Source organism: Danio rerio, chromosome 22 (genome assembly GCF_049306965.1).
Source record: "Danio rerio strain Tuebingen ecotype United States chromosome 22, GRCz12tu, whole genome shotgun sequence".
Lineage (NCBI taxonomy): Eukaryota > Metazoa > Chordata > Actinopteri > Cypriniformes > Danionidae > Danio > Danio rerio.
In genome coordinates, this window is record NC_133197.1 from 35,444,257 (window position 1) to 35,457,720 (window position 13,464).

Consider the following 13,464-nt stretch of genomic DNA (forward strand, 5'->3'; position numbering starts at 1 on the left):
TACCTTGTAACCTCACATGAGGTGGTATAAAAAAGTACCAAGTTCTAGGCATGCAACACATGGGAAAGCCCCCATAATTGAATTGTACCAAATTAAACTGCAATGGAAAAGTAATGCTGTGTTCACACCAGACGCGGAACGCGCGGATAAATCGTGATATTCGCATGTAAATTGCCGCATGAACATTTGAGTTTACTCGCTTCATTCGCGCGTCACACCCCGCTTCATTCGCGTGTCAAATTCACTTTAAAACAGACGCGGATTGGCATGATGGCAGGGCTTCTGTCTGCCCGATGACTCTAGCTTCATAGCTAAATGGCTAACATAGATTTTATGAAGAAAATAACAGTGTTTATGTGCTTTATGAAGACTGAAAAACAGCGTCCACAGTCCAAAACAGTCCACTACATCCTTTCAGAGGTGCATCCATCTCTGTGAACTCCTCCAGAAACTGAACCTGGATGACGGAGACTTTCAGCGGTGCTTCAGACTGAGCCAAGCCCAGTTTGATGACTTGTTGTCGGTGTCGCCTGGAGGATTTCTTCCGGAACACCATCAACAGGTTCTATGTCACAATCACGCCCCCACAAGAGCAAGCTTCTGATTGGTTAACGCGACGCGAATGTCCGCTGAAGTTCAGATTTTCGAACTCAAGAGATTTGCGCAAAATGCTCAATTCGCCCCGCGCCATTTGCGCAATTCGCGTCATTCGCGCCACGCCATTCGCGCGTATCGCACCGCAGGATGTCTTTTCGCGCGTTTGCATTGACCTAACATGTATATCACTCGTGCTTGATGCGCGTCTGGTGTGAACGCAGCATTAGAAAATTGAAGCATAGTTTAATTGAAGCATAGTGGGGTAACTGGGTTGCACGGGGAACATTATAAAAATATTTAAATTTTCTGGTGGTTAAAATTCATTTATTCATTTATTTTCTTTTCGGCTTAGTCGCTTTATTAAACTTGGATCGCCACAACGGAATGAACTACCAACTTATCCAGCATATGTTTTACACAGCGGATGCCATCCAGCTGCAACCCATCACTAGGAAACATCCATACACACTCATTCACACTCATACACTACAGACAATTTAGCTTACCCAATTCCCCTGTGCTACAGGTTTTTGGACTGTGGGGAAAACCAGAGCACCTGGAGGAAACCCACAACTACAGGGGGAGAACATGCAAACTCCATACAGAATTGCCAAGTGACCCAGCCAGGGCTCGAACCAGTGACATCTTGCTGTGAGGTGATTGTGCTACCCACTGCACCACCGCATTAAAATATTGCATATTAAAAATACTGTACTGTAGTAAAAAAAAAAAAATGCATCTACCTCTAAAAGCTCACTACCTTTCATTTTATATTAGATACTATTCATAGGGTTTGTACATCTCATCCTCTACAGTAATTTGTACCCTTATTTTCTCCATGCATCATGGTTGCACAACATGACACACAAAGGCAAAGAAGCAGAGCAAACAGAAGTCTGCACGCTGGATAAGTGCTTTCAAGAGCTTGTCGTAGGAAGTTGGTTTGTGCCATGATGAAAGCTGTTCCCTGAAACAAACCCCATCCATCAGCTCATCCCCAGAGTCCAGGACAGAACCGGCGTGCGGATCCTCAGCTGCAGTTCTTCAATGGCAGACACAGAGGTGTGTTAAAGCTAGCGCTGTCCTAGTTTGTGACATAAAAGTAGATTATACTATGTTTTTAATGTCGTTATTCAAAATGTATTTATCATTTAAAGTTTTCCAAAACTTTACAATAAAAAAAATACATAGGTTTAACTATTGTAATAGAAAAAAACCTAATTGCAACAACTCATAAAAACATACACTCACGCAATCTAAAAATCTCAATCCAATTTGAACTTTGTAATCTGAAAATTTGGCGATGCGGTGATGTAGTAGGTAGAGCTGTCGCCTCACAGCAAAAAGGTCACTGGTTTGAGCCTCGACTGTGTCAGTTGGCATTTCTGTGTGGAGTTTGCATGTTCTCCCCACGTTCACATAGGTTTTCTCCGTGTGCTCCGGTTTCCCCCACAAGTCCAAAGACATGCGGTACAGGTGAATTGGGTAAGCTAAAATTGTATGTAGTGTATGTGTTTGAATGAAAGTGTGTCGTTGTTTCCCAGTGATGGGTTGCGGCCGGAAGGGCATTCGCTGCGTAAAACATATGCTGGATAAGTTGACGGTTCATTCCGCTGTGGCGACCCCAGATTAATAAAGGGACTAAGCCGAGAAAATGAATGAATGATTGAACCTTAAAATGCCTGGATCACTCATGCTGCCCTTTTACAAGACACACACACACACACACACACACACACTGTAGCTGTCAGCGTAAAGGGTTTTTTATTTTTCTTTAAATGTTCTGTTGTTTTTGTGGAAAGATATTTTGTTTATAAATCATTTCATATGTTATTAATGCTGTTGGAAAATTATTGTATTCAAAATTGGATAAAAGTGACACCTACAGGTGATACAGAGGTAGTTTAGTTTACTGTCACGTGATCTTGGTAGCCGTGTGATTGTCAGGTAAAACGGGAAGTTAATATGAGCAGTTAACATGAGCAGCGATATGCTTTTGTAAAGAAGAAAGGAACTTCATTTTGTTTTATATAAAAGAAGAACAAACTGAAAAAATCTTAATGACTCCTGGACTTTGATTAGAAGATGCACAAGGTATGCTGTTTATTGTTTGTGTGTTTGTGTTCCACCAGCTAATTTGTGAAGTTTAAGACTGTGTATATTAATGCTGGTTTGATAAGAAACAAATTCAGTTAAACTGCTGTAAAGAAAGGCAAAATATTGACGTTTTGTATGTGATTGTTTTTATTTGTTTCAGTTTTTTCACGGTGTCATCATGTAAATGTCAAGATATTGTGTCCAATGGGTGTCACGCTGTTTCAGTGTTGTCAAATTAACATGAAGATGTCATGATGATGACGATGATAACCATGAAGACATTAAACTTTGAGACATCAGTTGAAGCGTGATTCTTTTAATCAGAAGAAAACATTCAGGAGCCGTTACACACACTCTGTAACTTTACATATGTATATAACTTATTAAAATACTTTATAACAAGGGTTAAAATATATACTCTGTGTCAGCAGTGCTGCTGGCTGGTTCGAGCCCTATGACAATTTTTTTGGAGGGCCCAAAGTTCGGACAAAAGTGAAGACCGGGGTGGGGAGGAGGGTTGGTGTGCGGACAAAAGTGAAGGGAGGGAGGAGTGTTGTCCTGGCTGACTGAAAGTGAAGAGGGGCAAGGGGTTGTTGTCATGGGCACGAATTGGGCCCTGTAATAGTAACTCCTGGGCAGCACGGTGTCACAGTGAGTAGCGCTGTCACCTCACAGCAAGAAGGTCGCTGGTTCGAGTCCCGACTGGGTCAGTTGACAATTCTGTGTGGAGTTTGCATGTTCTTTCCTGTGTTCCTATTGGTTTCCTCCGGGTGCTCCGGTTTCCCACACAGTCTAAAGACATGCGCCATAGGTGAATTGGCAAAGCTAAATTGTCTGTAGTGTATGTGTGCATGTCCTTGTCCTTTACGTTGGGGGTTTAGTGTTGGGCTAACACCCACCTTGTAAAAATTAGATGTTGAGAAACACCAACATGGTGTGGCTAAATAACACCTTCGATATAATGGGTCCTGGGAGTAAGCAAGCAAGCAAGTAATAGTAACACCTGCAGCCCCTAAAGTGCAAGGGTCCTTAGAATCGTCCTAACTAACCCCAGCTAGTGGTGTCCCTACTCTGTGTAGCTATGCAAGATATGATTTTTAAAAAAAAGTCTATGTTGTAAAGAAGACTGCATGAGTGACGCAGACATTTTAAGGTTAGTAAGGTCAAATTACATTGAAAAATGTCAGTGCTCACTGCAGCCTTAAATGAATACAACAACCTAAATTAAGTGTTAATAAATGACATTTAGGTTGAGCTTATATTGCACTGCCTTTACAAAAGTAAATAAATAGATACTTTAAAGTTCATACACATTTCTGGTCATGGCTCTGTAAACACGTTTTATTGCCTCGGTGCACAATGACGAATGCTGGCAGTTCTTTAAATAGTGCTGGTAATTATAGCCTGAAGTATAAACCCCAGATAAGACAAAAAGGTGAACTTCAGCCCCATCCACCTCAGGACAGATGAACACCAGTTTGAGCAGAACACCAAAAAAAAAAAAAAAAACTCCGTCCTCTAAACTTTGGCAACTGTGATTCTCATTTCAAACGGTAACTGTCTCTGACATGTGCCTCTAATGGAATTTTCAAGCACTGGGGCATTTTGCCCCCCTCATTTCATTTGTTAAAGTCAAGCCTATAACTCACACAGGTTGTGCTTCGTGGAGCAAAGAGGATTTCTAATCTTTAAACAAGGAAAGTTAAAAAGCTCAAGAAAAGTGATATATACCTATGGATTTTCTGCCTCTTCTCTCATTGGCATTAAATGTAACCCATAGCTCTATCATAGATGGCAGTGATGAAAACCTAGAGCAATTCTAAAGGGAGATTTCTGACTAAATCTCATTTAAACTTCTGCAGCATTTGTCATATACACATGATCATTCTTGTGTGTGACATCCCAGAAGACTTGTTCACACAATTAAATCACATAACTTTAAGGTCATAGTATCTTAGAACAAGACTGTCATCATCGGTCCAGTGAGACCATATGATAACAACCTGACTTATGCAATTACTTGCTTGGCAGTAGTGGATTGAGGGCACTTACACATGAGAGACCTCTTTCAATATGTTGAGTTCTGTGGGGGTTGTGCGTCACAGGGACTAAGGGAAACAACTATGAAAGTGACTGTTGGTTGATAAGGGAAAACGAGTTGAAACCTTTATCTTAAAACAACAGACAAGTAAAAATAATCAACATAAATGTCCCAGACCTGGTCCTCTCTCAACCTTTTCTTCTCTCTCCTTCTTGTATCCTTTCGCAGTTCATCCATGGGCCCCACTCTGCTCCCTTGGCGCTTGGCTCTCTCCACTTATCGTGTATAACATTCTGTTGGGGAAATGACACAGAAGGATAAGAGAGGCATAGGCGAGAGATGAAAGAGAGGAAAACAGTCGTTGTTCTGGTCCCCAATCCCTCAAGCAGCTCACAGACTCTCATCCATGGTGGCTAACAGTGCTGCTAGATGCCCTTTATTTAAAGGTTTTTTTTTACCATTGTATCAACTGATGGCTGGCATTGGCTCCTCTGGCTACGAGTTTCCATTCCTTCACTCTGTGATCCCCTTCCATTATTGCAGATAACAGCAGGCCTTGACCTCTGGTGAATGGTAGATGCTTGTCCATCGCCTCTTGGGTGGCAGGTGTCCCTCCATGTTTTGGCAGATGGCATCAAGTCTAACCATTTCCCTGACAAGCTCGTCTAACACAAGCCTTGAGCATCTACAGCAGCAGACTCTTCTCCATCCACCACAAATTCCCCTACAGGAGAAGGGTCTCTAATAATGGCTCTTCTTTTATTCCATATTTTAGAACCATTGATGACAAGGGAGCAAGGGGGGAGGAACCAGTCAACATTGAGTATCCCAACAAACAAAAACTCATTCTCCTTTGGCTTATTCCCTGCATCATCAGGGGTTGCCACAGTTGTATGAAACGCCAACGTCTCTGGCATGTGTTTTACCACTGGGTGCCCTTCATGCCATACCCAGCACTGAGCGTTGTAAACACACGCACATTCTACCATTGACACATTATGGCCAATTTAGCTTATCCATAAGTAAAACACAAAGAAACAAACAAATTTAATTGGGCAGGGCTGGAAGGGATCAGGGCTGGACAAGGCAAGACACCACAAGGCAAGGCTGGAAAAAATGATGAACTGGCTCAGAACAGCAGACAAGCGGAGACTATAAACAAGAGCAAATTGGTAAACAACCAGGTGAACATAATAAACTAATAACTGGATAACAAATAGGGTGGGACTTGACATTAGACAAGAGAACACATGGTACAAAGACGACATAAGCCATGTGCTCACGAAAACATGACTAGAACACACAAAGCCGATGAGAAAACTATTTCAACATGTGTTCACATGAAACAAAAGCACGTGGCCGAGTGTAAACACAGGCCATGTGCAACAAACAATGGTAACAAATGAAATGCAAGAATCGAGTACACAATAAATAAAACTTTTACCGTGCATTCGAAGATGTGACGTGTATGTTCCAATCCTAGCACCAACCAAAGCAAAAACACTTGACTGAAGTGCTGAGAAGGAAACACCATGCCAAAAACAAAACAATAAACACAAGGACAAGTAAGCATGCACAAACCAAGCCGTTTTGTTACGAAACATAGATGTTGGTCCAGGAGCATATACTACTTAGCCGGCAGCTTGCTCTCTGCAACTCTCACATGGTCGCCCACTGAAGCTAAGCAGGGCTGCGCCCGGTCAGTACCTGGATGGGAGACCACATGGGAAAGCTAGGTTGCTGCCGGAAGTGGTGTTAGTGAGGCCAGCAGGGGCGCTCAACTTGCGGTCTGTGTGGGTCCTAATGCCCCAGTATAGTGAAGGGGACGCTGCTCAGTGAGCGCCGTCTTTCGGATGAGACGTTAAACCGAGGTCCCGACTCTCTGTGGTCGTTAAAAATCCCAAGATGTCCTTCGAAAAGAGTAGGGGTTTAACCCCTGCATCCTGGCCAAATCTGCCCACTGGCCTCTGTCCTTCATGGCCTCCTAACCATCCCCATATTCAATTGGCTTCATCACTGTCTCCTCTCCACCAATCAGCTGGTGTGTGGTGTGCGGTCTGGTGCAAAATGGCTGCCGGCGCGTCATCCAGATGGATGCTACACACTGGTGGTAGATGAGGAGATCCCCCCCATTGTGTAAAGCGCTTTGAGTGCCCAGAAAAGCGCTATATAAATGTAAGGAACTATTATTATTATTATTATTATTATTATTACTTGGTGAAATCCAACTAACAAGGAGAATATGCTAACTCCACACAGAAATGCCTATTGGTCCAACTGGGACTTGAAAGAGCCAGGACTCCACCCAGGACATTTCTTATTAGCCTATGAGGCGACTGTGTTAACTTCCCCACCTTGCCACCCTCTTAAAAATATGAAAAAAATAATAACAAATAGAAAAGGAGGCAGCCTGTCAAAGGTCATCAACATGTCAATCACATGCCAAGTCAACATAATGTAACCAATGTAAAGTCTCTCACATGTCCTCTCTCATCTCCCATTGTCTTTGCTCCTTGTTTTATCCATTCCTCTGTAGGACTCACATTACCATTCACTGCACTCCCATGCCAATTGACCCTGTCCCACTCTTCTCATGCAGTTCCATTACCTCGCACAAGCCTGGAAGGTGGGGGAAGGTATAGGTTGAAAAGAGACATAAGGATGAGAAGAGACAAGGGTAGAGAGTAAACATTCCTCTGGTTCTCTGGTGCACACTCTCACACAGTCCTTCACCAGATGGGAGACCCTCCCTTGTGGTGCCTTGTAGAGGCACTGGATGAAGGCAAGACACGACAAGGAAAGACTGGAAACGATGGTGAACTTGGACAAGACAGCAGACATGAGGAGACCTTAAATGAGAGCACAACAAATTAATAATTGGACAACAATGAGGATGGGACTAGACAATAGACAGGCGAGTACATGGTACAAGGACAACACAAGCCATGTGCTCACGGAAAAAAAGACTAGAAGATGCAGCCAATGAGAAAATTCATTCATCGCGTGTTTACATGATACAACAGCACATGGCCAAGTGTAAACACAAGCCAAGTGTAACAAACAACGACATCACAAACACAGCGCAAGAAGCAAACACACAATAAATAAAACACCTACCGTGCCTTCACAGATGCGAAGTGCATGGTCCAATCCCAGCACCAGCCAAAACAAAAACCAACTTGACTGAAGTGCTAAGGAGGAAACACCATGCCACAAACAAAACAACAAACACAAGGACAAGCAAGCATGCGCGAACCACGCAGTTTTGCTATGAAACATAGATGTTGGTCCAGGAGCTTATACTACTTGGTGAAATCCCACTATCAAGGAGAATATGCAAACTCCACACAGAAAAGCCTACTTGTCCAACTGGGACTTGGAAGAGACTCGGACTTGGCTCAAGACATTTCTTGCTGTGTGCTAACTTTCCATCTTGCCACCCTCTTAAAAAACGACCACAATTTTAAGGAGGCAACCTATCAGAGGTCATTAACAAGTCAATCATGTGCCAAGTCAACATACTGTTACCAATGTTAATGTCTCAGACATGTTCTCTGTCATCTCCCACTGTCTTTGCTCCTTGTTTTATCCTTTCCTCTGTGGGACTCACACTACCACTCACTCCACCACTCCACTCTCATGCCACTTGACCCTGTCTCACTCTTCCCATGTAGTTCCATTACCTCTCAGAAGCCTGAGGGGTGGGGGGAGGTATAGGTAGAAACGAGACATAAGGATGAGAAGAGACAAGGTAAGAGAGTAAAGAGAGGAAACATGTCCCTGGTTCTCTGGTAGACACTCTCACTCAGTCCTTTACCAGATGAGAGACCCTCCCTTGTGGTGCTTTTTAGAGGCAATGGATGCCCTTGGCAGATTGCTTTTTTCACCAATCTCCTATTTCCCAATAGTGGATTCTAGCTACAAGTGCCCATCAAGCCTTGTATTGTCTTAAAGCTAGGTTAGTTCAACCAAAAATCAAAAGTATGTTATTAATTATTTATCCTCATACCATTCCAATACGCTGAAACATTCATTCATCTTAAGAACACAAGTTATTTAGATTAAATCTGACACCACTCTCATCCTCTATAGACAGAAATAGTTTCAAAAGGTTCCAAGGAACCATTTTCAAAACATTCCATGCAACTTCACTGCAACCACACAAAGCTCCAAGAACACTGTTGTGTGCTACAACAACTGTACATATTCCTGTTTAACTATTTATTACATCCCTTGTCATCAGGGTGCACATTACTGCTACACGCAGTATGACAGAAATTTCCATTAGAGATTTAGTCAGCAGCGCAACACACAAGTATCACAAGTATAAAATTGTCCATAAAAAATGCGCACCCTGATCTGATACAGAAAGCATTGTTGTTTTGCACTATGGCAAAACAACAACAACAAAAACAATAAAGGTTTTTGATGCAAAAGAGTTATTGAAACTTCATGTGATTACAGTTAAACCACTAAAGTCACATGGAATGTTTTGACAATGCTTTTTGGTTCTTTTCTGCAGGACAAGAGAGCTCTCAGATATCATTGAAACTATCCTAATCTGTGTTCAGAAGATGAATAAATGTCTCAAGGGGTTTAGAACAACACAAGGGTGAATTATTAATAGCAGGATTTTCATTTTTGGGTGAACTAACCTTTTAATCTCCCTGCTCCTATCTATCATGCCAGATGGCATCAAACATTGGTGTCCAGTAAATAGCAGCAATTCTTGTGTGCCCTTGTAAATGGCACCCGCCCACTATTCTTTCCCCCAGGAAACTATTCTGCTCTATCCATGCTTGCTACCAGCAGCCAACATCCATCAATGCTCTGCACCACAAAATTTCCTTCACAGCGATGGCTACTGTGGACCACTGAGTCGCTCCATGTGCCGGGGTTATTCCACTTATTAACATGGTTTAAAGGTGAGGAGAGAAGAGAAATTGGAAGAAGCAAACAATGAACAATTGTATCTTTAAAGCTTGCTTAAATGTCAATCACTGGGTAGAACACTATTATGATTTCCTTACCCTGCTGAAAAATCCAGCTTAAACCAGCCTAGGCTGGTTGGCTGGTTTAAGCTGGTCAACCAGCCTGATTTTAGAGGGGTTTTGGCCATTTCCAGGCTGGTTTCCATCTATTTCCAGCATGGTCTTAGCTGGTCAGGCTGGAAAATGTCCAGCCAAATCCAGCTAAAACCAGCCTGGTTTAAGCTGGATATAGCTGCTGGTTTTGACTAGACTCCCAGCTTGGCTAGGCTGGTCAAGCTGGTTTAAGCTGGTCGTCTCCCAGCCTGACCAGCTAAAACCAGGCTGGAAATGGCTGGAAACCAGCCTGGAATTGACCAAAACCCCTCTAAAACCAGCCTGGTCTACCAGCTAAAACCAGCTGACAAGCCTAGGCTGGTTTAAGCTGAATTTTTCAGCAGGGTAAAGATAACCGGATAGCCTAGCATGCTGCTAACAGAATAAAAAAAAGAATACAAAAAACTGATTAGCCTGCTATAGTACAAGTACTCGTTTTACAAGCCGGCAGCTAGCTCTCTGCAACTCTCACGTGGTCGCCTACTGAAACTAAGCAGTTCAGTAACTGGATGGGAGACCACATGGGAAAGCGAGGTTGCTGCTAGAAATGGTGTTAGTGAGGTCAGCAGGGGGCACCCAACCAGCGGTCTGTGTGGGTCCTAATGCCCCAGTATAGTGACCGGGACCCTATACTGCTCAGTGAGCGCCATCTTTCGGACGTTAAACCAAGGTCCTGACTCTGTGGTCATAAAAAAAATCCCAGGATGTCCTGGATTAACCACGGCATCCTGGCCAAATCTGCCCACTGGCCTCTGTCTATTATGGCCTCCTAACCATCCCCATATAATTGCTTCATCACTCTGTCTCCTCTCCACCAATCAGCTGGTGTGTGGTGTGCGGTCTGGCGCAAAATGCCTGCCATTGCGTCATCCAGGTGAATGCTGCACACTGGTGGTGGATGAAGAGATCCCCCCATAGTGTAAAGCACTTTGAGTGCCAAGAAAAGCGCTATATAAATTATTATTATTACAACTACTAGATAGTCCATAAGGTTTCCAGATGGCTACAATGTGCACCGATGAGGACTAATAGGTCACAAAAGCTATAACCATTATAATTCTATAAAGTATACATTTATATGACACGGTCACTGTGATATTTTAACAAGTTATACTTAATAAATTTACTTAAATAGCCGCAAGTGCTACAAAAAATAACTAGAATTGCTACTTTGAATGCCTTACATACTGTAAAACAATAAAACTGATCATTAGCATACCTTTAAAAACAGTTAATTAGCCTCAGAGTACTGTTACATCAAGCATATGAATAATTAGTTTGATTGCAATAGTGCAAGGTTGGCTTTACTTTTCTCATAATATAAAATCAATTCAGTATTTCCTGGTATTTTTTTTTTACACAACGTCTAATGAGTGAATTATATTCTTATTCATGAAATAACTTCCCAGGTAGCAAATAATTCGAGCCCAGATTTGGCATAAACCTGCCACAACAGGCATTCTTGTGGGCCAAACATGGCCCTTGTTTGGCAGATATGGCACCATCTTTAAGGGCCAGATGTAAAATGTAGTATTTGGTTCAGATGTTAATTGATATGTGTGCCTTGCAAGTTTGGCCTATCAAATAAAGATAAAAATAACAATTCTACCAATCAGGATGCTTCGAGAAAAAGCACGCCCAAATCGCTATGATTCATGGGTTTATCTATTTGATTGGAGTTGTGACACACCAACATGGCCAGTCATGGTATTAACTTGGCTGAGACTTGGCACGGATATGGTCCACGTTTGGCCCTTTTCTGTAAGCAGGCTTGGTCCAATCATGTTCCGAAATTCACTGTGACGTGGACCAAGCAAAAGCTGATTGTCTGGGCCAGAGATATTTAGTTATGTGGGTTAGTTAGCCTTCATTTGAGCAAGCCAGTACCTTTATTCCAATGCAACATACCTAAAAAACACAGGTCCTGTATATGCTCGTACGTAATATTTTTCATTACATAATTGTGTGCTACTTGATTCAATCAGCAGTGTTATTTGCATGAGAGATTTTCCAAACGAGTTGTGCGAATTAATACTGGTTCGAGCAATCCACTAGGGATCCAAATGAGCGTAATGACCCATGCAATTTCCATCTGATGCATGCCATGTAAATCAGGATGTGACACCTTTTATAAGTGGCGAAATTTGCATTTCACCATCATTCAAAATGCCAGGCTCCATGACTAGCGTATAGAAAAGTAATTCTATTACTACTTTAGCAACTACTTTTTTTATTTCAAAGTCATTGTGTTGTATACATACTAAAACAAATGAAGCTCAACATTAATGCCATTAAGGTTAACTTTGGATCCGAAAACCCAGTAATCACAATTAGCTTGGCATCCTTCCTTAGAGCTTGCCTGAATGTTTAGCATTATGCTAGTTGACAGTTCTGTTAGATTTACATAGGCTAAGCCTGCTCTAACTATCCCTGCTAAAAAAAAAGATAATTACTGTTTTGTTAGCTGTATAGCCTGCCTGAAATCTTGCTAAAAACATATGATTAAAATTGTATTTATATTCTGTCATCCTTTAGCTATCCTCGATCTCATCTTAGTGTACTGCTAGCTGAAAGATCTGTTAGATTAGCATTCAAATAACAGACTAAACAAACCAATATCCTAATTTAAATGACTTGCTTTCAAAAACATGTGTAATCTTAATGCCTGCAATTACAGTCAGCTAGATTAGCATACATGCAGCTATTTAGATTGCTAAAATAGCTACCAGTGTTACAATAAAGATATTTTGTTTACCAAAGTTAGATGCTAGTTTATAGATGAGTTAATTCATAGCTGATTGCTAAAACAGCTAGCTGCATCCAAATGCTAGCTAGAATGACTATTTAAATTGTTAAAGCTAGCTTTAAAGCTTAGCAACTTGATAAACAGGTTAGATTTATATTGCAATATAGCTAACAACAAATTTAGCTCTCTTGTATTGTTAATGGCTTCACTTCATGCTGGTTTGGAGGTCAGCAGGAGTGTTAAATAATAAATGAGAGCCGTGTTAATAACCTTTCCAAGAATCTAGATTGTTTAATATCCACAGCTAATATTAGTGAATATTACACAGACTTCAGCCCTGCTGTTTGCTCTTGTCCGATTTTAAATTGCTTCATAACTAAATTACCAGGCTGTCATATTCACGGTTTGAAACAGTCTATGTACTGTGTGCTTTTATTAAACTTGAGTTCCGATTTCTGGAAGTGACAAGAGCTGCCAGTAAAAATGCTTATTTTGTTCTACTGTGGAAAAAAAAAAAATCCATTAATTATAATATGGTAACTGACACAATTACTGCATGAATAATTTTAGCAGTTCTTCATAGACAAACTAACTAAAAAACACACTATAATAAATGACAGAAGTCTCTGATTTACTCAGTCTCTCACAGTACTTTGCAATTATTTAATACTTTAGGTTATATAAATTACCGTTATATATAAAGTATTAAAGAAAACAAAGTATGGAAACTTAATTGATTAATTAGAATAGTTTGATAATATTTTACACAAAAAAAGTAAATAATAAGTCTCATTCGTTTACTTTGGCGGTATTTAGTATTTAATGCTACAATAAATAAATAATGATTGATAAATTCATGTTTTCTTGTTTGTTTTCATTTTTTATTGTATACTATAATG